This window comes from Prunus avium, unplaced genomic scaffold, assembly GCF_965620075.1.
Source record: "Prunus avium unplaced genomic scaffold, drPruAviu1.hap1.1 HAP1_SCAFFOLD_22, whole genome shotgun sequence".
In the NCBI taxonomy this organism is placed as follows: Eukaryota; Viridiplantae; Streptophyta; class Magnoliopsida; order Rosales; family Rosaceae; genus Prunus; species Prunus avium.
In genome coordinates, this window is record NW_028276881.1 from 382501 (window position 1) to 392500 (window position 10000).

Below are 10000 nucleotides of genomic sequence, written 5' to 3' on the forward strand. Positions count from 1 at the left end.
CTTGCGCATCTGTCGACAGTGAGGCTAGCGAAACTTGTCCTGCCATGGCATGCGCGCAGCGTGCGCGCAGTCTGTGCGCAGCGTGCGCGCAGCCTGTGCGCAGCGTGCGCGCAGCCTGTGCGCAGCGTGCGCGCAGCCTGTGCGCAGCGTGCGCGCAGCTTGCGCATCTGTCGACAGTGAGGCTAGCGAAACTTGTCCTGCCATGGCATGCGCGCAGTCTGCGCGCAGCATGCGCGCAGCATGTGCGCAGCATGCCGGCAGCATGGTTCCAGGTTTTTTCAAATGTCGACAGAATTTTTCAAATCTTGTCAAACCCCGTTTTTATTGAAATTTCCTCGCACAATAAGCTCCCCATAAGTAGTCTATGATTTTTAGGACCTTCTCCAACTTACAAAACTAAAAAATTCCTCCCGGATTTGTTTTAATGATTTTTTCAATTTTACGACTTCTAAAAATAATAAAAAATACTTCCCGACTTCAAAAATTTATGAAACTTTTTCCCATCATAGATTGCATGTTTCTTAGTATCCCTGCAAAAAATCACGTCCAAATACCTTGTATTGAATTATTTAGAGCCCATTATGACTCCTCGCGCATAGGTGATGTCTCTTCCTGTCAAAGGGCTAAATGCATAAAATGCTATATAGGGGGGTGTGTGTTGCCTGCATATGCATGGCAGCCCATGCCTTCCTAGCTGCAGCCCCCTTCCCCCACGCCACTGTTGGTTTTAAAACATTTTTAAGAAGTTCATTTGAATATTAAACATGCATTTAATCAAATTAATCGCAGCGGAAGAATATGGTGGTTGTTTAAATTCAAAAACAAACTTCTTCCAAGTATCTTAAGCCATGAACATTGATATGTTTTTCATAAATGAAAATTCAAGAGAAAGGATAAGATCTAATTACCCTTGAAGCAATTATATGAACCAAGTTGTGTTTTGGTCTTCTCTTGATGATTTTCCTTTGTTGATCTCCTCTTGATCTTTCTCCTCCTTGTGAGCCACAAAAGTATATGGCCTCTAAGTCTCCACACCAATGAAACCTTGAGATGAGAAGAGGTATCTTGAGAATACAAGGATGCTAGTACAAGATTCTCAAGATTTGTTTCAATCTAAACCCCTTTGAAAGAAGATTGTGTTTCACTCTTGAAAAACTCACAACTATCTCTCTTTGATCTCCCAAACCTCTTTGGTTGATGTTGGATTGTGTTTGTGTGTCAAATGAGCTTATGGAAACAATTCCCATACACATGCACTTAACCATTTTCGGCCAAACCCCATTGGGCTTCCAAAATTGGGCCTTATGACACTTAAACCATAATATTTAGGTGTCTTAAGCCCTTGGGCTTGATACCCAACCATTTGGGCTTCCCTCTAACTATTATCGAGGCCCAAATATATTTTTACACGTAGTAAATCATCCACATCAAATCAATCAAATTGATTTCCTCATTCTCATTTGTATTACTCAAAGTTAACCATTTAAGGTGTGCGATCCATTAGGTTCTAATTTAGCAAGGCAGTGGGAAAACATTAGAACTCTTTCTAACCAACTGGAATTAAAACCCCTTTTTAATTCTTCCTTTATTTTGGATTGATCACAATCAGTCCTAGGACTTCCACAAGCCAAGAGTGACATCTAGCAATATATCATGGCTACCCAAGCTAATTAGAATAGATGAAGAACCTATTCAGTTGGAATTGCAATGCAATACGGTCCTTCTCTTATACAATGTTTCCAATCATATTGTTAGGGTACGGATTGATAATGTCAAACCCCTAATATGATTAAACTCATATGATTCAATAGAACACAATTAAAAACCACTTTCTAAATCATGTTCAAGTACTTCGGCCGAAGATTCACTGAATCATATCTTGAAACATTCTCCTTTCTTTATCAAGGTAGAGATTCCTTATTGTACATTCACATGCCTCTATGATGAATTAAGAGATCCCAATAACACATAAGGAAAATCTTTTACGACTTGCCTTTGTGAGCTATCAAAGATCAATAACGCATCACAAGACAACCATGATGCCTCAGGTCTAAGGACTAATTTGCATTATTGCAACTATGAGTTCTCGTTTGACATATAGATAAATACTCCATACGAGAACTCCGGTTGATCGCGTTCAGTGTACTCATTCACTAATGAGCACCCACATACTTGTATTAGTGTCAACTACACAAATGGTTTGAGACCAACCATCCTCATCATTGAGCATACATAGTATGTGCCAATCTTGACGGTTTATCAATGCCCATTTGATAACCTTATGATTAGGAACATTTTGGGATACTACAGTTAGAGATTAAAGGTCTCCCGAATCTAAACTTCTTTAGATTACTTTATCTCTTATTTAGTACACCCTGGACTTTTGTTTCTTTACACGACATAAAAGATAACAAAATAATATTGCCCTTTATTTATCATATACGAAATATATTCTAAGGAGATTACATCAAATGTATTGGCTCTTAGGGCACATTTCTAACAATCTCCCACTTGCACTAGAGCCATTTAGCCATGTATCTAATACCCATTTTCTCTGTATGTCTATCCAGTTGTGACTGTGACATAGGCTTAGTGAGTGGATCTGCTACGTTGTCTGCTGATGCAACCTTTAGGATGCACACATCACCATTCGAAATGAGTTCTCGAATCTTGTGGAATTTTCTTTCAATGTGTTTGGATCTCTGATGAGACCTTGGTTCCTTGGCTTGAGCTATCGCCCCATTATTGTCACAGTACAAAGGCACTGGTGACATTATGGTTGGAACCACATTTAGTTCGGTAATGAACTTTTTCATCCAAACAGCTTCCTTTGCCGCTTCTGAGGCAGCAATGTACTCAGCTTCAGTGGTGGAGTCAGCCGTAACACTTTGTTTACAGCTTCTCCAACTAACAGCGCCTCCATTCAGAATGAAGACATACCCAGATGTGGATTTACGATCATCAACATCAGATGCGAAATCAGAATCGGTAAACGCTTCCACTTGTAACTCTGATGTTCCTCCATAAATAAGGAACATATCCTTAGTTCTTCGTAAGTATTTAAGGATACACTTAACGGCTCCCCAATGATCTAATCCTGGGTTTGACTGATATCTACTTGTTATACTAACAGCATAACTGATATCCGGTCTTGTACAAACCATGGCATACATGAGACTCCCTATTGCTGATGCATAAGGGATTTTACTCATCTGCTGTATATCTTCAGGAGTTTTCGGACACATGTTCTTAGAAAGGTGAAGTCCATGTCTAACTGGAAGTAACCCTTTCTTAGATTGTTCCATATGAAATCTCTTTAGCACCTTATCTATATACAATGATTGAGATAATCCAATTATTCTCTGAGATCTATCACGATAAATCTTTATACCAAGTATATAAGATGCCTCCCCTAAATCTTTCATTGCGAATGATTTAGTGAGCCACAGCTTCACTGAAGATAGCATTCCTATATCGTTTCCAATAATCAGTATGTCATCTACATACAACACTAGGAATACTACCGAACTCCCACTGACCTTTTTGTACACACATTGGTCATCCATGTTTTGCATGAAGTCAAACGATTTGACAACTTCATCAAAGCGGATGTTCCAACTCCTAGAAGCTTGCTTCAACCCATAAATGGATTTATGTAGCTTGCATACCTTATGCTTATCAGCTGTAGAAATGAAGCCTTCAGGTTGATCCATGTATAGTTCTTCCTGAAGGTGGCCATTAAGAAAAGCCGTCTTCACATCCATTTGCCAAATCTCATAATCATGGTATGCAGCTATTGCAAGCAAAATCCGAATAGACTTTGTCATAGCAACAGGAGAGAAGGTTTCTTCATAGTCAATCCCTTCTCTCTGCTTGTAGCCCTTTGCTACTAGCCTTGCCTTGTAGGTTTCTATTTTCCCATCTGAGCCTATCTTCCTCTTAAAGATCCATTTATTTCCTATTGGTACAATACCAAGAGGCGGATCAACTAGAGTCCAGACTTGGTTGGTATACATAGAATCCATTTCGGATTTCATGGCTCCAAGCCATTTCTGTGAGTCAATGTCTGACATTGCCTCATTGTAGTTCGAAGGGTCTTCAATATCCTTACAATCACTTAGGAGATTTAACTCTCCTTCGTTTTCATGAAGGAAACCGTAATACCTCTCAGGCATTCTTCTAACCCTACTTGAACTACGCGGAGTTTGTGTCATATCAGTTTGTGGATCTGGGATTGCATTCAGTTCAGTGTTGATTTCTAGCTCTTTGGACAATTCCTTGAGTTCTATCTCATGTCCCCCTTTCCCATCAAGAGCGTATTCTCTTTCCAGGAAGGTAGCTGACCTTGCGACGAACACCTTTTGCTCGTCGATGTGATAGAAGTAATATCCCATAGTTTCCTTGGGATACCCGATAAATCTACACTTCACTGACCTTGCATCTAGTTTATCCACATCTTGTCTTTTGACATATGCTGGACAACCCCAAATCTTGATATAACCAAGACTTGGTTTCTTCCCAAACCACATTTCGTATGGAGTTTGTGGAACAGATTTGGAAGGCACTCTATTTAACAAATGAATTGCTGTTTCAAGTGCATATCCCCAAAAGGATATAGGTAAATCAGTATAGCTCATCATGGAACGAACCATATCCATTAAGGTTCGATTTCTCCTTTCAGAAACCCCATTATGTTGTGGAGTCCCTGGTGGAGTCCATTGTGATGAGATGCCATGTTCCTTGAGGTAATCAAGAAACTCTGTGCTTAAGTATTCACCTCCTCGATCAGATCTAAGGATTTTAATACTCTTGCCTGTTTGGTTTTCAACTTCATTTCTGAATTCCTGAAACTTTTCAAAAGATTCAGACTTATGCTTCATTAAGTATAAGTACCCGAACCGTGAATGATCATCAGTAAAGGTAATGAAGTATGAATAACTTCCCCTTGCGTTTGTAGACAAAGGTCCACAAACATCTGTGTGGATTAACCCCAACAACTCTGTAACTCTTTCTCCTTTTCCTGTAAAAGGAGACTTGGTCATTTTACCTTGTAGACAAGATTCACAAGTAGGCATAGGAGCAGGGTCTAAAGATTCAAGGCATCCATCTTTTGCCATCCGGTGAATCCTATCTTGGCCAATGTGTCCAAGTTTGAGGTGCCACAATTTAGTTGAGTTATCCACTTCTCTAGGCCTTTTCGGTCTAGGTGCATCTTTATCTATACAGTTAATACTACCATTCATTTCTAAATGAAAAAGACCATCAATCAAATTTGCATAAGCAATAATTCGATTATTATGTGAAATAGAACAAAGTAGTTTGTCAAACAAAACAACAAATCCGTCTCTTAAAAGCATAGAGACAGATATTAAGTTCTTTACACAACCAGAAATGAAATAACAATTATTCAAATTCAGGGTCTCCCCGGAAGGTAGATTGAGACGATAGGTGCCTACAGCTTTGGCAGCTACCTTAGTGCCATTACCCACAGTTAGCACCATTTCTCCTTTTCCGAGTCTTCTACTTCCTACTAGTCCCTGCACACAATTGCAAATATGTTGACTAGCTCCTGAATCAACTATCCAGGTAGAAGTATTAACTGTAAAAACTGATTCAAGAACAAGAGTGTTACCTTCCGAAGGCTTGTTCTTTAAGCTTGCGAGGTAATCCTTGCAATTTCTCTTCCAATGTCCATCCTTTCCACAGTGAAAGCAAGTTCCTTTCGGTTCCTTGCCTTTCTTTGTTATTTTTCTTTCCTTGGGTTTTAGAAAACCTTTCTTCTTCTTTCCCTTATCCTTACCTTTCGGTTTGGATTTGGAAGAGGAGGAAGAACTCTTTTCAAACACCGCAACTGTCCCTTTCAGCCCTTTATCCTTTGAGATATTCTTTTCAGCTACTATAGCCATATTGAGTAGCTCAGATAAAGAACTTTCCATCTTTCCCATATTATAGTTCATAACAAATTGGGAAAAATCTGATGAGAGGGACGAAAGAAAAAAATCTTGTTGAACTTCAGCATTAAATGGACAATCCAATTTTTCTAATTTCTCAAGTAATGATATTATCTTGAGACCATGCTGATTAACCGGAGTCCCTCTTGTCATCTTTGTGTTGACAAGTTCACATATTGTATTGAATCGCAAGCTACGAGTAGCTTCACCATAAAGCTCATTAAGGTGAAGCAATATGGAAGCACAATCTTCCATATCTTCATGTTGTTTTAGTAGCTCATCATTCATGGATGCTAGTAAGTAACATTTACCTCTACTATCATCCTTGACATGCTTCTCATAAGCAGTTATTTCTTCCTGAGTAGCTTCTTCGTTAGGAGCAATATGTGGTGGGGCTTGTGTCAACACATAATCAATCTCATCCATTTTAAGGACAAGTTTCATTTTGCGAAGCCAACCCGGATAGTTCGTGCCATCAAGGATGTAATTGTTAAGTATCGATGAGATTGGGTTTTTAACGGCCATTTGAAAAATTCTGCAACAACGTAAACAAATTTTAGTTTAGATTAATCTTCTACCAAAAACTTAGGGTCTTTAAGTCATGATGGTAGGTCCCACTATTTTTGGCAAATTTCATATCCCTCTTGAAATCCGAGAGTTTCCGTTGAAACTCTTAGTGGGGATGGGAGTCTCATTTTCATATAGTTTTCCTCAACCTAACAGTTTGTTGGATTGCTATCTTACTAATGAGAGGATACTCTTATCCAATCACATCATTCATGTGAATACCCATCACTATGGCCTCTAGAGAACTAGACCTCAACCTAACAGTTTGTTGGTTTCGTTCGTCTTAGTTAAGTTATTCCCACCATGCTTGTGGGTATAGGGTTTCAAGCATGACCTCAACCTAACGATTTGTTGGCCACACTCGTTATCTATCCGCACTACATCAAGTATGTGTAATAGGCTTCCCTTGGATGGTTACAAGTACTGGATGTTGCCTCACTGAGGTACAACAAAGTGTAAATGTGCCACCCAATAAGAGACTACCACGGTGGAAGGCCACAAAATAGCATTCAAAATGCCATTTCGCTTATCAACTTAATATTGCTTTGAGGGTAGTTGAATTGGTCTCATTTTAATCCAATTTTAATCCTGTTAAAATTACCTATCTAATCTCATTAAATGGTTCCCAATGCAACATATTAGTAGCACATAATACTCCCACTAAATATTTTAGAAACCATTTGCTTAAGATAGCGAGAATACATGGTGCTACTAATTGGTTAATTATTGTCATTACCGAACATTCAAATTGCATTGGGCTTATAGGATGATTATGGACTTTCTTGTTGATCCAACACGAGCCACCATGTTGGATCATGGTCTTGGAAGGTGATTCATTTTAATTACGCGCGCATAAAAATAAATTAGGCATGAAAGCCATTTCATTATTACATAGCCAAATAAATTAGGCATGAAAGCCATTTCAATATTACATAGCCAATCAAAATGAATACATATCCAATAAGCGGCCAATCACATAGCTCAATTGTTTGGTCTAAGTCCATAACCATCCTTTAATTATTTAAACGCTTTAAACAATTAAACTAGCAATGTTAATACATGCTCTTGGGTTGCATACATATGTGGGTTTAATTCAAGTGGTAACCATATTCAAAATATATTTACCATGGAGTGAAAACGTTTTACTACAATAGCAAAAGTAATTGTGGAAATCTTTTGGATATAGTTACACTTATCATATATTGCAAGTCCAAAATTATTCATCAATTAATAATGGATCCAAAGTTGATCCACTAGGGTGTGGGGTTAAAGCATGCATTTGTATAATACAAAGTGGTGATCATGATTATTCCAACAAGGTGAATAATCATGAATGTGACTAGGTAGGCCAACCACACTCACCAAAGTAATCAAAATTAATTTTAGTGTGGTGGGTAAAAAATTAGTGATGGGAATAATTTGAACAACTTTTGCATTTTAAATCAAATCATCATAATTTAAATCTAGATAGCCCCACACACTCACCAAAGTAATCTTATTAATTTTAGTGTGGTGGGTAAATGTTTATTGAGTGGAAACATTTTGAAAAACTTTTAATTTTATAATAAAACACCATCATCATCTTTTGACCTATTTTGGTGGAAAAATCCACTAAACACAATCATCAAAATTAGTCACCTAACTTATGGATCAAAAAGATCCCATAACAAGAACATCAAGAACACCAAGAACATGCATATGAACTTATATGAATGTTCATGCTATTTCCGGAAAAATCCATATTCCATTTTAACCATCTCATGCTCTTAATATCATATATTTCATGAAGTTAAAATCATGGGGTTTTAATGCAACTATGCTCTAATGTTCATACATACATATATGCATACAAAGAGAGCATCAATCATCAAAACATAAATCCGGAAATTCAAAATCCCAAACAACCCCTTTCACTCCATTTGATTTACATTCAATCATATCAAAATAAATCAAGTATAACCATTATACTTTTAAATGAATTTATAACCCACATATGCATCTCTAAACCCTAGAAACATATCAAGTTCATGACCTATGGCTCTGATACCAATTGTTGGTTTTAAAACATTTTTAAGAAGTTCATTTGAATATTAAACATGCATTTAATCAAATTAATCGCAGCGGAAGAATATGGTGGTTGTTTAAATTCAAAAACAAACTTCTTCCAAGTATCTTAAGCCATGAACATTGATATGTTTTTCATAAATGAAAATTCAAGAGAAAGGATAAGATCTAATTACCCTTGAAGCAATTATATGAACCAAGTTGTGTTTTGGTCTTCTCTTGATGATTTTCCTTTGTTGATCTCCTCTTGATCTTTCTCCTCCTTGTGAGCCACAAAAGTATATGGCCTCTAAGTCTCCACACCAATGAAACCTTGAGATGAGAAGAGGTATCTTGAGAATACAAGGATGCTAGTACAAGATTCTCAAGATTTGTTTCAATCTAAACCCCTTTGAAAGAAGATTGTGTTTCACTCTTGAAAAACTCACAACTATCTCTCTTTGATCTCCCAAACCTCTTTGGTTGATGTTGGATTGTGTTTGTGTGTCAAATGAGCTTATGGAAACAATTCCCATACACATGCACTTAACCATTTTCGGCCAAACCCCATTGGGCTTCCAAAATTGGGCCTTATGACACTTAAACCATAATATTTAGGTGTCTTAAGCCCTTGGGCTTGATACCCAACCATTTGGGCTTCCCTCTAACTATTATCGAGGCCCAAATATATTTTTACACGTAGTAAATCATCCACATCAAATCAATCAAATTGATTTCCTCATTCTCATTTGTATTACTCAAAGTTAACCATTTAAGGTGTGCGATCCATTAGGTTCTAATTTAGCAAGGCAGTGGGAAAACATTAGAACTCTTTCTAACCAACTGGAATTAAAACCCCTTTTTAATTCTTCCTTTATTTTGGATTGATCACAATCAGTCCTAGGACTTCCACAAGCCAAGAGTGACATCTAGCAATATATCATGGCTACCCAAGCTAATTAGAATAGATGAAGAACCTATTCAGTTGGAATTGCAATGCAATACGGTCCTTCTCTTATACAATGTTTCCAATCATATTGTTAGGGTACGGATTGATAATGTCAAACCCCTAATATGATTAAACTCATATGATTCAATAGAACACAATTAAAAACCACTTTCTAAATCATGTTCAAGTACTTCGGCCGAAGATTCACTGAATCATATCTTGAAACATTCTCCTTTCTTTATCAAGGTAGAGATTCCTTATTGTACATTCACATGCCTCTATGATGAATTAAGAGATCCCAATAACACATAAGGAAAATCTTTTACGACTTGCCTTTGTGAGCTATCAAAGATCAATAACGCATCACAAGACAACCATGATGCCTCAGGTCTAAGGACTAATTTGCATTATTGCAACTATGAGTTCTCGTTTGACATATAGATAAATACTCCATACGAGAACTCCGGTTGATCGCGTTCAGTGTACTCAT